Source organism: Conger conger, chromosome 4 (genome assembly GCF_963514075.1).
Source record: "Conger conger chromosome 4, fConCon1.1, whole genome shotgun sequence".
Taxonomy (NCBI): Eukaryota; Metazoa; Chordata; class Actinopteri; order Anguilliformes; family Congridae; genus Conger; species Conger conger.
In genome coordinates, this window is record NC_083763.1 from 4,122,408 (window position 1) to 4,140,469 (window position 18,062).

The 18,062-nt window shown below is 48.4% G+C and overlaps 1 protein-coding gene across 1 annotated transcript in view; it reads left to right on the forward strand.

Annotated features, from left to right (window-relative positions):
- The window catches only part of gfod1 (glucose-fructose oxidoreductase domain containing 1), a 41,569-nt gene that overhangs the window by 9,670 nt on the left and 13,837 nt on the right, over positions 1-18,062 (forward strand). The gene's annotated exons all lie outside the window — the stretch shown is intronic.

The following is an 18,062-nucleotide window of genomic DNA, read 5'->3' on the forward strand; positions in this document are numbered from 1 at the left end:
GTGTTGGGCTGTTGTCCTGTTGCCTGGAAGATGTCACACTGGCGTCTCACTGGCCGGCTAGATCGTACGTTGTCAGAACTGCAGATCCTGGCTGTGGCCTGTTGTGGCTGTCGGCCCCAGATGGAGCAGGCCGCGTGCGGCCCCTTTGGGGAACAGAACCCCCCCCCCCCCGGAGAAACCCGATCGCAGCATCTGTCGAGGTCGGGGACGGTGGAGCGGAGCGGAGTGGAGTGGAGTCAATCACGACCTCTTTGTCTCCCGCTCCCGTTTTCCTGATTCTCCCGCCTTAACGCAGTTGACCTTCGCGAGTCCGCACACGTTGGGTGTTCACGCCGCCAACGCACGGGCGGATCACATAACCGCCCTGCTCCCGGCGCTGTCGGGAGAAGGGCTGGTTCTCCCCGCGGGATGCTGGGCTACTAAGAATAGTCGAGGACTGTGCGCACACCCTCTGGTGTCGCGGGCTAATTATGTTCTGTCTAAAAGGGCAAGCTGTTACTGTGCCTTTTTAAATAACAGCGGTTTTTTTTCCTGACGGGATTAGGCCTAGTATATGGTAAATGGTAAATGGACTGTATTTATTTAGCGCTTTTTCCAGCAACTAGGGCTACCCAAAGCTCTATACAATTTATGGCTCTCGTTCACCCATTCACACACCAGCAGCGAAAGACTGCCATGCGAGGTGCCAACCGACTCGTCAGGAGCAATTGGGGGTTTGGAGTCTTGCTCAAGGACACTTCGACACACTCAGGGCTGCGGATCGATCCAGGGAATCAAACACTCAAACTGCCAGACAACCTGTTGTTACCTCTTATCTCCTGAGCTAATGTCACCTCCCAATACACACTCAGTGAACACTTTATTAGGTATTTATTAGACTTATCGGACTTATTTTTATTGGATCTTATCGTGGCTAACACCTGGGCTTGAATCACCAACCTTCTGGGCTCCAGGCTGCCCAGAAAATTATGATGGTCTAATTAACAGTGTGTGAGTATTGATTTGAGAGGAATTGATTTTTGGGTGATAAGGTTGGTCTTGTGGTGGGTGAGTAAACCTGGTATATAAACCAGGTGAGAGTCGTCAGTGATGTAATACCCATTCAAAGCCGTTAGTCCTACACCAGTTCTGCGTGTTGGCTCGGTGTGAAGTGGGCCGGGACCAGAGTTTCGGCAGAGTTCAGATGACCGATACTTCCGCAGGGATTCCCGGGAGAGATGGTGCGATTCCCATGCTCCCGCTGAATACCGCTCCTGTCTGCAGTTTCGCTGCCCTTCATGGTTAAGCCTTCAGACGAGCATTTACATGCTAATTCCTGCCCCAAAAAAACCCCCCAAAACAACAAAAGGGGGGCAGGGGAGGGGAGGAGCGTGGTCTTAAAGTCCTGTGAAATTGCTTTTGTTCCAGGAGTGAATGGCAGAGCGGGACCTTCTGCGCGCGGCTAAGTGAACATTCCTGAAAGCGGCCTTCGTCTTGGAGCGTCGCTCTCCTGTTTCCGTCACATTACATTACATTACGTGGCATTTAGCAGACGCTCTTATCCAGAGCGACGTACAACAAAGTGCAAATCAATCACAAGAACAAGTGCAAAAGTGGACCTGAGAGGACGGTACAGTTCCGAGTCCTAGTGTAAACATACAGAAATTCAGAACCCTTGAGTACAATCAACTTTCAAACTAGCGTACCGCAGTTGGCGGCTAGAATACAACAACAGCCAATAAAAACGACAATACCTACACAAGTAACAATATCTATACATAAGTGCCATTACGGTCTAGGGCTAATCACAGTGATTGCGAGTTGGGGAGGGAAAGGTGTAGCCTGAAGAGATGGGTCTTCAGTCTGCGCTTGAAGGAGGTCAGAGACTCTGCCGTTCTGACATTCACCGGGAGGTCATTCCACCACCGTGGGACCAGGACAGACAGCAGTCGTTTTCCGTGTTTCAGAGGTTAGCCGTGTTGGGGCTCATCGGTCATTTAGCTGCGTTCGCTGCGTTGACATTGGCTTAGTGCAGTACGGCGAGGCAGTCACACTGCACTACGAAACATTAAATCATTAAAATGTGCTTAAGTCCCATTTAATTGACCCCCGAAAGCATGCAGTTACCACCTAATTAGAAATAACAACCCATTAATTTCATCCATGGGTGGAAACCCCTTAATCATGACAATAAAAAACCCTTGATGTTTCAATTGATGTGTATTTCAGGTCATGGACCCCTTATTATCTACTTACTTCACACCTCACTTTATTTTTTAAAAACAACCCCCCCCCTTAAGAAGTCTTAAAATGTGCATATTTTCCCTTAAAAATCCATTCATCGCACACTTTTGAATGTGTGAAATTAAGGGGTTTGGTGTCATTGTGCTGTGTAGTTCAACCCGTACCTTTCGACCATCAAACAGCGCTTTCTTGCTGGATATTCCATACGTCAGTCATCAGTGTGATAAACCACAGATTATCGGGTGTGTGTTTCTGTCTGTCAGGGGGGGGTTCCTTAAACCTGCTCTCTCAAGGAAGATCAGGTCTGGCCTGTTCCCACAGTGCCCTGCGCTGAAGGTGTGTCCTTGTGAAACCTGTCAAGATTCTCGCTCCCATCTCCAGGGTCAGTCTCGGGTGCTGGGTGGGGTCTGAACTCTGAGTACTGAGTTTGAGAGAAGCCTCAGGGAACACTAGCCATACTCTGTCCTCCCCGCAGTGCATTATGGTAATTGCTTGTTTTCCTGCCCGTGTCAAATGTTTTTGGCTTTCTGGGCGGTGAATAATGATTTCGTTTTTATTTGGTTTCCTGTGTGTAGCCAGCCATTACTCGCCTTGTTAGAGGATGGAAATCTAAAAAATATTAAACAAAATATCTGTCAAAGTCTAGTTTAAAGATGTAATGGCAGGCTATTATTTATCTCAACAAAATATCTTCAGTGTAAAAAAATCCCAGTCACACACGCGCACAAACAAGCATAATTAATTAAAAATCTGCATGCCAAATTATTCTTATTGAAGTGACAACTAAACCTTCAATGTGCTTCACAGAAAAAATAAACAAGCCACATTCCAAACAGTGCTACACATTTATTCCATGCATTCGATTTAATTTGTTGAAATTATTTAAATACTTTTGACAGTGACTTAAGATCGGGACTGAAACTGCCGATAACCGGATATAACCGGTTATATCTCATTTCCATTAAGGTTGCAGGCTAATTAAAAGGCCGGTGGAATGTGGTCAGGAGGATTTTCAAAAGGTATTTTTATCCACAGCCAGACACTGCCTCCAATGGCAGAGGATATGTTTGAGCCTTTTCTAGAATGATTCTCCTTCCTCCAGCTGTGAGTTTCTTATGAAGCAGAAAAAGATCCCCACTTTTATATGAAGCTTGATCAGATCACAGCGGCCATTTTGTAATTGGGCCCCCGGGATTGGAGACAGAAAGCAGGGCCGACATTAAGGAGTCCCGTGGGGAGAGAGAGAGAGAGAGAGAGAGGGAGAGAGAGGGAGCGACAGAGTGACAGCGAGAGCCTTATTTAACCCACGCATTAGGAACACGGCATACACACACCTCTCCTCGTTTGGGAGCTATGCGAGGTATTTATCGAAGGCTGTAGGCGCTTATTAAAACGCTTTACATTTTCACGGTATATTTTTCGGATAAAGTTCAGCACGGAAGGCGTAATAGAGCTTTGATGTAGTCAATGAAACCTACCTCCGGGGTAAGAAAGGCCTGTAGCTCTGTCGTGAAAAACCCGTCGCCCCGCTAATTGGGCGGGCTGGTTAACTGTGTCAGCTATTTTGCCGAAGTGAGGCGATTGACTGTGTAAGCATTTTGGTCCCCACTGGATTTGATTGCAATTAAACCCACCTTTTTTTCCATAGATTAAATTGGTGTGGCTGATCGCTTTAGAATGTCAGCCTATATTTTCCTGCATAATGATGTTTTAGTCCGCTTTGGTATGCTGGATAATGTTCAATGCTGTCGGCGGTTCAAGACCTTTAGATGTTTATCAGTGAGACATGTTTTGGACAATGAGTGTTTGAAAGACCTTTAGGTGTCGGGTTATGAAGTGAGCACTTTCTCTGTGGCAATGTTTACTCACTTCCTCTTGCTTGCATGGGCGTCCATGGTGTGTCTGTGTGCGTGCTTGTGTGTGTGCGTGTGTGTGTCTGCATGCATGTGTGCGTAAGCTTACTGTACGTGTGTGTGTGTTTCTGTGTGCGAGCATGTGTGTGTCTATTTGTTTGTGTGTCTGTGTGAGCGTGCTTGCTCGTGTGCGTGCTTACGAGCGGGATTGTGTGTGTCTGTGTGCGCGTTTGTGTTTGTGTGTGTGTGTGTGCGCGTGCGCGTGTGTTCATGCTTGCATGAGTGTGTGTGTGTGTGCGTGTGCGTGTGCGCGTGCGTGCGTGAGTGTGTGTGTGTGTGTGTGTGTGTGTGTGTGTGAGTGTGTGTGAGTGTGTGTGAGTGTGTGTGAGTGTGTGTGAGTGTGTGTGAGTGTGTGTGTGTGAGTGTGTGTGCGTGCGAGTGCGTGCGAGTGCGTGCGAGTGCGTGCGAGTGCGTGCGAGTGCGTGCGAGTGCGTGCGAGTGTGTGTGAGTGTGTGTGAGTGTGTGTGAGTGTGTGTGAGTGTGCGTGAGTGTGTGTGAGTGTGTGTGTGTGAGTGTGAGTGAGCGTGAGCGTGTGCATTTCTGTTTGTGCAGGGGTGTACCTATGTGCTCTCTTCCAGGCCTTGCTGCTGTGTCAACACTCGTTTGGCCGAGCCCACAGGAACCAGGGGGAGGAAGTGATTCCTAATTACAGCCTTGACTTGACTGCCCCTGGCTGTGTGTCCGACGTGCGACACACACACACACACACACACACACACACACACACACACACACACACACACGCACGCTGGGAGGAGTGTGTGTCGCTGGCTCTGAGCTGTCACGCTCCAGACCCCCCACGGCGGGGGGAAGCGTTTGGCCCTGGAAGAGCCTGTCAGCTCCCTCGGAAACCACCGTTCTGACGCTGATTGATGGGCCACGGAGGGCCCAGAGCCTGGAGCTCTGCTGTTTCGGTTCTCCAGTACTGGGGGCCACGGAGGGCCCAGAGCCTGGAGCTCTGCTGTTTCGGTTCTCCAGTACTGGGGGCCACGGAGGGCCCAGAGCCTGGAGCTCTGCTGTTTCGGTTCTCCAGTACTGGGGGCCACGGAGGGCACAGAGCCTGGAGCTCTGCTGTTTCGGTTCTCCAGTACTGGGGGCCACGGAGGGCCCAGAGCCTGGAGCTCTGCTGTTTCGGTTCTCCAGTACTGGGGGCCACGGAGGGCCCGGAGCCTGGAGCTCTGCTGTTTTGTTTCTCCAGTACTGGAGTTTTTGACTTGTATTACTGAAGAACCTCTCCGAATGACACTTCTCTAAATGATACCTCTCCAAGTGGGAATATTGTGGGCACCAAACTATTTATTTAACAAATCTCTCATTTTGGCCACGCCCTGTATTTCAGTCAAAAGGTGGCCATTTTGGAGAGCTTCGATGATAAAAATGTGTTCATAATGGTTATGTGTCACACACAATAGATTCCCGTCCACTTGCAAACTATGCGAATCCAGAAAGTGAAAGTACCTCTGTATGCAACAGAATAGGTTGAGCCACAATTTCAACTGAAAAGGACGTTGTCACGTGTGTTTTTTTGAAAGTGGTGTAAACAGAAAACAGGAGTGTAAGGCTACTGTAGAGAGGGGTACATTTTTTCTTGGTTTCAGGTAGTCTACTCGGCACCAGAATGTCGAACTGGGAGAATCTTTCCACTTTCCATAAGGAAATAAGTAGCTCTTTAGAAAAAAGGCTGTTTTTGCTTTTTAAATTCTATTTCCGTACATTGGCATTGTCTTTCTCAAGGGCTCCTGAAAAGGCTTTCAGCTCAACGGAAATAATGCATTGACTTTTTCTAGCCAATGTACTGCATGTACAAGGATCGGATTGATTGCCTATGGCCAAGAGGGGGATTCTGGTGTTGTCAATACCATCTCTGTGTCTGTCTTGTTGCGGACAAAGGATTATAAAATACTCTAATCATCAACCTGGGGTGTCAATTTCAGCCCTGCTTTGGGGAAGGGGACTGACTTGCTTTTTTTTTTGTTATCTCTTGTTCTGTTATCTCGCTTTACCGATCGAGACAGGGTCTTTTGCATCACGGTGCAAAGAGTCTGTGCTTTGCAAAGGTTACAAGTTCTAGCACTGCACCTTCAATCAATGGCAGCAAAAAGCAACAATTGGAGACCGCGTTTTCGTTAGACGCCCGCGTCTAATTCCACAGCCGTTTGGCCTTCCAAGGGTTTAAGCACCCCTACATGCGGTACATGCAGATCTACAGTGTGTCAAGCCACTGTACATGAATCTGAGAACAGGTCATAATGGGCCTTGTTGTGAAATTTGACACCGATCCACTTGTGAGCCAGTGAAAATTCTCAGTCGCTCGCTCTCACTCTCACTCTCCTCTTTTCTTTCCTCCCGTCTTGCCCTCCCTCTGCTCCTCTCAGACTCAGAGGTCAGAGGTCAAATGGACTCCCGGCGAGAGAGCTCTGAAGGGCATATCACCTCTAAATCCGCGGGCAGCCAATTAGCTCCCTGCGTAGTTCCTTAGGCCCAATGGGAGGCTTTAATCCCCGCATATATTAGCCAGTGATTGACAGCTCCAGCTTCAGCCGGCTGAGCTACGCCGTCCGGCTCGAAACCCGTATCTCCCCGGCGCTGACCCGGCTCCTTACCCAGCATGCACCAGTCACAGCCCGCCGTCTGAACGCTGACAGCACCACACGGACATCCGCGCGTCCTTTTGCGCGGTTAACCGCTCCCGGGACGGGCTTTCGTTTCTGCTTTCACTCAAGAAGAAGATTTGGCGAAGCGTCTTGCGCGTAATTCGATTTTGCCGTGTTCCTGGTGAATGATGCTGGGTGTGCTTTTGGTGGGGCTACACAGTGTAGCTATTAGATGTGTGCTTATTTGCTGACGTTCGGTGTGGTGTGTGTGTGTGTGTGTGTGTGTAAGCACACTCCGCTTCTGTTCTCACCTGATAAACATCGGTAGGAGAATCTGCCTGCTTCGCTCAAATTCACTTTGTTCTATTTTTCGGCCTAAACGACTGGCCATTTTTACAGAAAGCATCATTCATTGCATGTGTTTTAGTCTTGTCGTTTTAAGTCAATGTTTGCTTGACAAGTGTCATTTTCTTATTCCATTAGCAAATCTTGAAGTGAGTCAAACTGTCTTACCTGATTGGCAATATTGACATCTTTTTTTTTGTTGCAAAAAGGTAAAAGAAATAAGATTTTAAGTCTCAATACAAGACTAAAATAGTTGTTTTTGCAGTGTTGGTCTCGGTGTGGTTGCTGCAATTCGCTGCATTGTGGTTTTTTGTCCGATTGGGAGAAGGTCACCCCCACGGTCCACACACTGTTACAGGATGGGCTCCCTCTCTGTTTATTGGTTAACAAAGAAGCCCCCTTAATCCCTATTGTAAACACCGCGCTCCCTAATTCAGCTGACGTAGAGCTGTGTCGATGTGCCTTACAGGAATGTACAGAGCTGGAACATAAAGCTCACTTCTCTTAATTACGCTGGGAATGTGCTTCATCCTGCTGCACACAGGTATTTCTATGTATAGGGGCTTATAGGTAAGGTGAGTGCGTAAGGTGAAGCTCTTTGTTATGTTATTTATGTGGTGAGCAGAGGAATGGATTCGAAAAAAACAGCGTTTGGACAAGTGCCTGTATCGGCCATTACTGTAAGCCATCGCATGCTTTTACTGAATCCATAACAGCACTGAGAAACGTGTGCGGTACCCGGTTATTGACAGTGCCACATTTGGAACGGCAGGAACGTGTAAATGCATTCGGATCGTCGGGTTTGTCTACGAACGCGAGAGGATCTGAGTTGAGGATCTGAGTTGAGGATCTGAGTTCACGCGGCTCTCTCCGGGGGCTCTGGGAGTGGAGTGCAGCTCCGCCCAGGGTACTTTCCTTCCCCCGTGACTGCGGACGGTAGCCACAGATGATGTGTACACTTCCTCCCCGATGTCATCACAGGCAGCTCCAGCCATCGCTGAGGGGAAGGAAAGAGCAACCGCAGAAGAGAATGGGCTGTACAGTGCAGCTGGGAATTCTGGGCTGTACAGTGCAGTTGGGAATTCTGTGCTGTACAGTGCAGCTGGGAATTCTGGGCTGTACAGTGCAGTTGGGAATACTGGGCTGTACCGTGCAGCTGGGAATTCTGGGCTGTACAGTGCAGTTGGGAATACTGGGCTGTACAGTGCAGTTGGGAATTCTGGGCTGTGCAGTTGGGAATTCTGGGCTGTACAGTGCAGTTGGGAATTCTGGGCTGTACAGTGCAGTTTGGAATACTGGGCTGTACAGTGCAGTTGGGAATACTGGGCTGTACAGTGCAGCTGGGAATTCTGGGCTGTACAGTGCAGTTGGGAATTCTGGGCTGTACAGTGCAGTTGGGAATACTGGGCTGTACAGTGCAGTTGGGAATTCTGGGCTGTGCAGTGGAGTTGGGAATTTTGGGCTGTACAGTGCAGTTGGGAATTCTGGCCTGTAAGCTGTGGTTGGGAATTCTGGGAAAAGGCAGAATTACACAATTGAGTCGGTCCCTAGTTGGAAACCAAATGTGTTACGTATCACATACTAATAAACAAAATCAGTGTTATAGCTAAGATTGAGCCCTGCGTAATGCAAGTGCATGTAGTAAGGAGCCCTTGTGGAAGACCATATGCATAACATTAGCGTGCGTGTCAGATTAATAAACAACATCTTCATCATACCACAGAATGAGTGTTACAAAATGTGGGTGGCTGTTTGTAAGTGACAGCTTCAATATTTCGTGTGTACCTTTGCCGGTAGCAGTGACTGCCGTCGGGACTCTGCCATCGAAGGGGCGGGGTGTTACTCCTGTTCGGAAGCCGATATTCCGCCGCGGGAAGAGAGCGCGCAGCCCGGCGAGGGCCCGGAATGACGCGCTCGCTAATCCTCCGTATTCCTGAGCTCCCGTACGCGGCTCAGGTCGGGTGAACGGGACGGCCCTTCTGCTGCGAGCGTCTTTCTGGGAACCCCTCCCCTGCCTGAGACGCGCACCCCTGCACAGTGCGCGCATAAATACAATCACATTATTTTATGCAACGTAAGGTACTGCGGAGGGCGGAGGATACTGTCTCAGTAGTAGCGCTGCGTAGTCAGCAAGTCGTTAATAAGCTCTTGATCTCCACCGGGGGCTTTGTTGCAGTCGTCGAAAATTCCGCCTCATTAGGAATCCGCCAGGCAGTGAAAGATGGAGGACGTCTGTACACGGGTTGTCAGTACTCGGTCTTTGTTTGTCGTTGTGCCAGATTGTCGATCCTCGCCGCGTCACCCTGCGGTTTGTGCTGCCGTGTTTTCGCCCCCTGGAATGTCGGGCATCCAGCACCGTGGCGACATTATGTACGCTACGCTTAATTTAGCAGACGCTTTTATCCAAAGTGACGTACAAAACGTGCACACCAAGGTCATTAGAGCAAACTGCGGAACAGGTCGGATAGGTTACAATTCACATATTAGCTGTACAGCCATGAACATTAAGGCTAGTACACATGGCAACTAGGCCCAGTCCGTAAGTAATAAGGGCAGGAACTACAGTACCGAGACAAATACAAATCCAGCTGTCCTAGATGAAAGACGAGAGATGTGCAGCTGTAGTCTTTAACGCAGGGGTGTCAGACTCCAGTCCTGGAGCTCTGCAGCGTCTGCTGATTTTCAGGGTGTTCTCTGCATCGTTCACACGAAGGTGATGAGCCCTGGTTCTCAGGGCCTGAACTGAGAGCGGAGAGGAAACCACGACAACCCGCAGACACCCCTGGGAAATTAGTTTGACACCCCCGTGTTCGACCGCAGAGCGACCGTCTCGCGGCTGACGTGCGCTTCGGCGAGAATGCACCTCGCGACAAAAGCGTCTGTCGACAGAACTTCGTCCGACGAAGTTTCGCATTCACAGTTCAGAGGTCGTGCGCTTTGTCACTATAGCAACCGGCTTCTCCTCACGCCCCTCCAGTTTGCTAGCTAGCTTTGCAAACACAACACCTTCATTCATAAAAACAGGTAGCCTAAGAGTAAACTAGTATCCTCGCCATGGCAACCTGATGTCTTGTCTCAGTCTACCAATCACAGCTGTGCTACACTTACACTGTGACCTTACAAAAATCTGCAGGTACAGGACACCCATCGCTATCGGCCTGACGTCAAAAAAATAATTTGCATCATGTATGTCGCCGATCGCTTTGTCACCGAAGCATAAATGAGCCTTTAGCGTACAAAAGCTGACTGTTTATCCAGGTGTGTCTGTGGCAGTTTGGGAACAGATGAGTCCGAGAGACGTTTAGTGGAGAGGTGGTGACTCATGGCTGGTGATCCTGAGTTAATCCTTTCGAATCGATCACCAGTACAGGCCTGTTTGTGTACGTCGATGCTCGCTAAAGTTTCTACAGTTCATTGACTCCTGCAGTCAATAGGGCCTCTTGTCAGCTAACTCACGCCGATTCTCAAGCCGTGACTCACGCGTGTTCTCCTCCTCAATTGTGCCACACGCAGTAGGCTGAATTCCACAACAAATCGTCTCCATGTGTGCAAACCAGTCTCCCGGATATGTCACGAATAGACTAATGACAAAGAAGTGATTTTCATGCCTCAGCGGTGAATCGTCAGGAAATGAAAAAGATAACATACTCACTCATTGTTTGTGAATAATTCACAATATCTATTGGCAGATCTGGGAGCCGGAGGAATTAATGCCTTTCATCGAGCGTACAAATATGAAACAAAATCCTAATAAAAATCCTACGTCGCATTGAAACGCACCGGAAATATATCACGCGTTTAAATAATCACCGCGTTTCTGTGTGTCGAAGTGGAAACCCTGTTAATATGCGAGGAGTTTAACGCAGCTGAGATTAGGAGCGTCTGGGGGAGGGAACGGGACGCGGGTCGTCATCGGAGGGGAATTAACGCGGACATTGCTGCGGCGGTCCGCGTCTGACCATCATCCCGCGTTAACGCACTCGACTTGGCTTTGTGCCGGGGGCGCACTTCATATGCGTTTCACGGCGCGCGCGCCCCTGATCTTAACGGACAGACGCGCCCTGTGCCCACACGCTGGGCCGCAGTGTCACGGCGCGCCGAAGCTAAGGTCTCACGCGTTTTTTTTGGGGGTTTTTTTTGCCATCCTGCCATTTTGATTTGGCACGGAAGCACCAAGCTCGTTTTGACACGTGGGAGTTCCGGTCCAGAACTAACGGTCAAAGGTTTTGGGTGAATCGGATAAGGTTTACGTTTCATGCCGATGGAATGAAGATAATAATTTACGGGATTTGACAAAAAAACGTTTAAAAATGGTCCTATCTTGCGGGAATGGAGATATGGTAATATTTTTTCCTGTCTTGATAAATGACGCAAAATTACAGAGTGGAACTATCTGAAAAACAGTAGCCTATTAATTATCCCGGCACAGTTTTTCCTGCTTAACAGAAGATCCCCAATTCTTACTTAAGCAGCACATTAAGACATGGCATTATAGCAGCCAAAACACAAGGGTGTTGAGGTAGCAATAGCTTACCTTCCTCGTCTAAAATTTTATCTGTAGTTGGTTTATTACCTTTCTCATCTTTTTTGGAAACATGTCTCCAGTCAACATCTCCTTTTGTTGCCCTGTGTGGGTGTGTGATTGCACATCCTCAGTGCCTCCTTCCATCTTTACTTCTCTCCTCTCGTCTCCTCTCCTTCCATCTTCTCTCCTCTCCTCCACTCTCCTTCCATCTTCTCTCCTCTCCTCCACTCTCATCTCTCCCCTCTCTTCTCCTCTCCTCCTCTCTCCTCTCCCCTCCTCTCCCCTCTCTTCTCCTCTCCCCTCCTCTCCCCTCTCTTCTCCTCTCCCCTCCTCTCTCCTCTCCCTCCTCTCCTCTCCACTCCTCTCCCCTCCTCTCCCTCCTCTCTTCTCCTCTCCCTCCTCTCCCTCCACTCCTCTCCTCTCCTCACCCCTCCTCTCCCCTCTCTTCTCCTCTCCCCTCCTCTCACCTCTCCCTCCTATCCTCTGCTCCTCTCTCCTCTCCCCTCTCTTCTCCTCTCCTTCTTCTCCCCTCCTCTCCTCTCTCTCTCTGTATCTGTGCCTCTGGCAGGCGTGTGACTCTGCAGAAAGACGGGCAGTGTGACCCAGTGTGTGGGTGTGAGATTGGAGCAGGGTGGGGGCGGGGGCGGGGGTTGGGGGGTTATCGCCATGCCGACAGTGGGTCAGCACACAGTGTGAGGCCTACCCGGCCTCCTCTCTGTCACCGGAGCCAGTCAGCCGTTAATGTTGTTTTTCTTCTCTTCCTCTCCTCTATGCTGGAAAACTGAACTGAAAGAGACACTGTGTCGGCCAGGGTCGATGTGCGTTTGGTCTTTTTCGCCTTGTTCTCGCCCATATACAGTGGCTTCAGAAAGTATTCAGACCCCTTTTTGCTTTTTGCACACTCTATTGTGTCGCAGATTGAATTTTAAATGGATAAAAATCGCCATTTTTGCCCATCAATCTGCACTCAAAAACGCATAATGACAAAGTGAAAACATGTTTTTAGAAACTCTCATGTATATTTATAAGGATACAAAGCCACTGTAATTTAAAGGCTTTTTATCCGTTTATTCACCAGGAGACAGAGTGCTTCGGTTTTTCTTCCTTGGTCCCACACTTTTTGAGTTAATTTACTTTCTAGAGGCTGCAAGGAATATCGATGAAATAAAAATAATTTGTTGCCTTCTTTAATAATTTGTTGGCCGGTGGCCATATTTGCCTTGCGTTGCTGTTGACTCCATTTTCACACATCGTCAACAGAGACGTCCGTGTTTGTTAGTCAGGGCTCTCGGTGGTAACATGTCTTGCCGTTCACCATCTTTCCCCTGCCTGCGGAGAATACCAGGACATCGATTATCGCAAATGACTGTTTCCTGACTCCCATTACACATATTAGCGTGCTAAAAATTATGCTAATTCTCGAAATCAGACCGTAGCCACCTAACGAAAAGAGAGAGAAGGAGAGAGCAGAGAAGTGAAAAGCTGCTTGTTTTTCTGTTAAATAATCTTGTGGTTTTCAAATTAGGTTTGAACATGCTCATCCCAGAATGATTATTCTGTCAAATAGATGGGCCTTTTCATCTTTTTTTCTCTCCCGGTAATTCCTCCATATCTAAGGAGCACCTCGTTTTCGTTTGATCGTGAACTCTTCTCTTCATTTTTTTTTTTTTTTTTTCCCAAGGCCTCGTTCCGAATCGCACGTAGTTGTTTTCCCCTCGTTTAGCCGGCGTTCTGTGGTTTCTTTTATAAAAAAAAATAAATAAAAAAAAGCTGTCTCTGGGTTTTTGACAGGTTAGCGAACAGCGCAGACCTTATTGACTGACTCCTGAAGCACTGCAGTCTGCTCACAATGTGAAAACGAGATTAGGATTGAGGGGAATGATTGTCACATGTTCTGCTCTAAGCAGCATGTGCTCGTCCTGTTTGTGTGTCATGGGGAAGAGGAGACCGGCCAAAAGGCCAGCGCCCCCTTCGGGTTTGTCCCTGCCACCCGAATCTCGAGTTTTAGAGGGTGAGGTGTACGGTGAGGGTGTATAGCGCAGTCCGTAAATATTTGGACAGTGACACTTTTCCTGTTGTTTTCACTCTGTACTCCAGCAAACAAACTGTTGATAAAAAAAAAAAAAAATCACTATGTGGTTAAAGTACAGACTTTCTTCTTCAATTTGAGGATATTAACATCCATATTAGGTGAACCGTGTTTGAATTACAGCCCTTGTTATACATAGTCCCCCCCCCCCCCATTTTAGGGGACCAGAAGTAATACAAACTCCACTGTATGTGGTTAGTACTTGTGTCTTTCACTAGAAATGTTTAGTTTTATAGCTTTTCTTTTTATTGCTTTTTTTAAGTATGTTGTTTTTAATGAAACAACATCCAAATATTTACGACAAGTACATTTTAAACAAGGTTAAGGGAACGGAGCTGCTTTGTACTGTAAGAATGAGGGAGGGGCTCTGTTCTAATAGTGGTCAGATATATTAACCGAGACTGACCTGTGACCTATGCACCGACGGCTTATCGGTAAGTTGCTGCCTTTAGCCAGGTGAACCAGTCCTGTGGGGCTCTGGTAACCAGTGATGAGTGCTCTTAAAATGGCCGCCATCCAATAAGAACCCGCTGTGTTCACACACCAGTGTTCCAAACGGCCAGCGACCGTGAGGTATGTACGCAAGAGACCATCCGGCTCGCCCACATTCTCTCAAGTCACGATTCTGCTATGATAACTGCCGTGATTGTGGGGCAGCCTATATCTAACCTAGGGGCTGAGGTGCTTGGCCGGGACCTGGAAGGTTGGCGGTTCAAGCCCCAGTGTAGCCACAGTAAGATCCGTGCAGCTGCTGGGCCCTTAACCCCACATTTGCTCCGGGTGGGATTGGCCCCTGCTTAGAGTAATCGACTGTAAATCGCGTCGGATGAAAGCGGCAGCTAATTATTACCTGTAACGTTGTAATGTTAGTCCTAGGAGGGAGATTCACTCACGCGGATCCCTGTTTGTGTTCTGGGTAATTAGTCATGAGAAGTAAGGCCAAAGCAAATACTCAGAGGGAGCGAAGCGGGCAGGTAATTAGGTAACTGAGCAGGCCTCTCCTGTGATTGGCGTCGTTGTCGTCGTCGTCGTTGTTATTGTTGTTGCTGTTGTCGTGGTAACGTTTCTCACACCTGCACATTAAAAGGAGATGGCCAGTGGCCAGGCGGAGGGGCTCATTAGCATTCCCGCGCGCTACCTGTCCTCTCATTTGCATGAGAAATGAGGGGAAACGGCGACGCGCTCGGAAAAATAGAAAAACGCTTCTTCATCGAGAGTCCTCGTGAATCATCTGACGAGAACCTACCGAGGGAAGAGCGTCGAGTAATGAGGCGGAAAGGCTGGGGATGTGTTCCTGGCCTCGGGGGGCGGGCGGGGGGCGGGCGAAACGCACACACAATCAGGCTGTGGTTTTAACCAGTCTGAGGCCAGGCGACATGCTGAATTGGCCATGAATTGGCGTGAACTAATGTAGGTGCTAACGAACTACTACCGAGGAGTTCACGTGTAGCGCTCTGTTAATGTGTTTGTACGTCATTAAGTTAATTCATGTCAACAACTACATTAGTTATTGCCACTTCATATTGGAATTGAAAAAGTAAATGTATTTGTTAATGGTCTACTAATAAGTTCATCCGATGGTTTGCTAATGTATGCATTTTCATTTACAAAAAACGTTTGTTAGTTAACAAATGCATGCACTAATGAAAAGTTAATTTAATGCTTAATTAATGTATTTGTCCATCGTTCATTTGTGTTAACATCTACATTAGTTAATGCCAATTCATGAATTCATGATTGTTCCGTGTGACTGGCGACATTAGCTCAGGAGGTAAGAGCGATCTTCTGGCAGTTGGAGAGTTGCCGGATTGATCCCGCGACCTCTTGAAATCCTGTGTCGAAGTGTCGCTGAGCAAGACACCCAACCCCAAATGCTCCTGACGAGCTGGTTGGTGCCTTGCGTGGCAGTGAATCGCAGTCGGTGTGCGAGTATGAATGGGTGAATGTGAGGCATTCATTGTGAAGAGCTTTGGGCAAAAGGCTGTCCATTTACCATTTCTCTTCAGGTGAATAATATTGTGTGGAATATTTAGAAAGCACCTCCATGGGCGTTTAAGGTTCGTGCAGTAACCAGAATAAAACTGAACAGAAGTCCCCGCTGCATGGAAGATCCCACGTTGTTATGTGACCTACTTTTTCAACTGGCACAAGATCTAGACTTTGCTGAAATATAGGCCTACTTCCTTCAGTGTGAGCATTTGTTGTGATACTACTGCAATGTTATTGAAATCGCACTGCAAAATATAGGCTAGATTGCCACGGCTTGCGACTACCGTAGCGTATCGGAAGCACGCCACATTCCAATAGAATGGTAAATGGTAAATGGCAGGCATTTATATAGCGCCTTTATCCAAAGCGCTGTACAATTGATGCTTCTCCATTCACCCATTCATACTCACACACCGACGGCGATTGGCTGCCATGCAAGGCCCCGACCAGCTCGTCAGGAGCATTTGGGGGGTTAGGTGTCTTGCTCAGGGACACTTCGACAGCCCGGGGGATCGAACCGGCAACCCTCCGACTGCCAAGACGACTGCTCTTACTGCCTGAGCCATGTCGCCCCCAATAGCCACCTCTATCTTAGGATGGGCGTACATTACATGATTTGATTATATATTATTATATGATATGAAGGTACGACGTCAGATAGCCTCTCACACTTTGCGAGGTCAGATTGTGACAACCGATCGGGTGATGGCACAGACTATACGGGCTCCCGACCGGATCAGAAAAACGTCATAAACAGAACCACGTACCGATTGGTCAACGGGAATCGAAACACAGGATCTGCTCCCCAGACGAATTCAAGCCGATTGTGTCCAAATTTTTCTGACGCGTAAAAAGCAATCGGGAGCCTGTAAGCCAGTGGGATCGGCTCAGAGCGGTATCACACAGCTGGCGAATAGCAACGTTAAGACGTTTTTCCACGCTCGCCTTTAGCGACCGGCAGAAATTGCCAGGGATCCTCAGTACTTTATTTTGTACTGATATCAGGAGGTATTTTTTTCACACAGCGAGTGGGCAATGTGTGGAATAGCTTGCCAGTGCATGTAGTGGAGGCAGAAACACTGGGGGGTTTAAGACCAGGCTTGATACAGTGTTAGATACGATTGAGCTTTTAGGCAAACTAGCAGTTGGTACACTTAGGGGTAGGAAAAGGCATTGCTGGGCTGAATGGCCACGTCCTTCCCCTGCGCTACGCTGTCCAGTGGCCGGGCTCCAAAGGCCAGTCATTTTAAGGCTTTTTCTTTATTTATATATATTTTTTTTCCTCAAGTGAGTGGGCAGCATTAGCTGCAGTGAAGCTTTGAAGTGATGCTAATGCTCTGCACCGTTCAGACTCTGCTCTGTGTGTGCGCTAATGGACTCCTGGGCATGAGGGCCATTATGAACCGCCGCTAATGGGGGAATGGAAGTGCCTGGGCTGACCTTGCCTGTCGAGGCACACCTGGGCTTTCTGCCCTACAGAGCGTCCGAGAGACCCTCTGCCTTCCGGAAATATGACGTGATAACATTGTATGAATTCAGCTTTTAGGGGGTTAGGTATTGTCCCCACAGGAAATGTTTTTTTTTACATTTGAACTGTCATAGACCTGGACCCGCAAGGTCAGTGGTTCGATCCCCGGTGTAGCCACAATAAGATCCGCACAGCCGTCGGGCCCTTGAGCAAGGCCCTTAACCCTACATTGTCTCCTGCTTAGTCTAATCAACTGTATGTCGCTCTGGATAAGCGCTTCTGACAAATGCCATTAATGTAATGTAATAGTCTGTTTGAATGTCAACCTGAGCAGCGTGGATCATATTTTGTGTTCCTGAGATACTGTAACTTCACGGAACCACACTACATTACATTAGTTATTTAGCTGACATTTTTTATCCTAAGCAACTGACAATTGTTTAGACCAAGCAGGGGACAATCCCCCCTGGAGCAATGTGGGGGTTAAAGGCCTCGCTCAAGAACCCAACAGCTACTTGAAACGCCAACCTTCCGGGTCTCCGTCATGTACCTTAGCCACTAAGCTGCAGCCTGCCCCCCACCTACACCGACACGTCACATACTCTTGAGTGAGAAATGCTACTACCAAGGCTAGTCAAGTCAGCATTTCAGGCCTGGCTGCTGAATCCCTGCTGGGGGTTTCAGCTCCCGAGTGGGGGGGGGGAGAGTGGTCGCTAGCTTCCAGGAGCCCCAGGCGAATGTCTAACTGGTCCTCAGACTCCTGTTTTAACAGTGAGTGTTTGTGTTTGTTTAGCTTTGGCTGAGTTGCGCTGCTAATGTTTTGTGCCGTTGAAAGGCTGCTGCTTTGATGCCAGTTAGTGTTCAGAGCTCGCCCAGCTTGACCTGTTTGCAGTTCCCTTTTGGTGATATTAAGGCG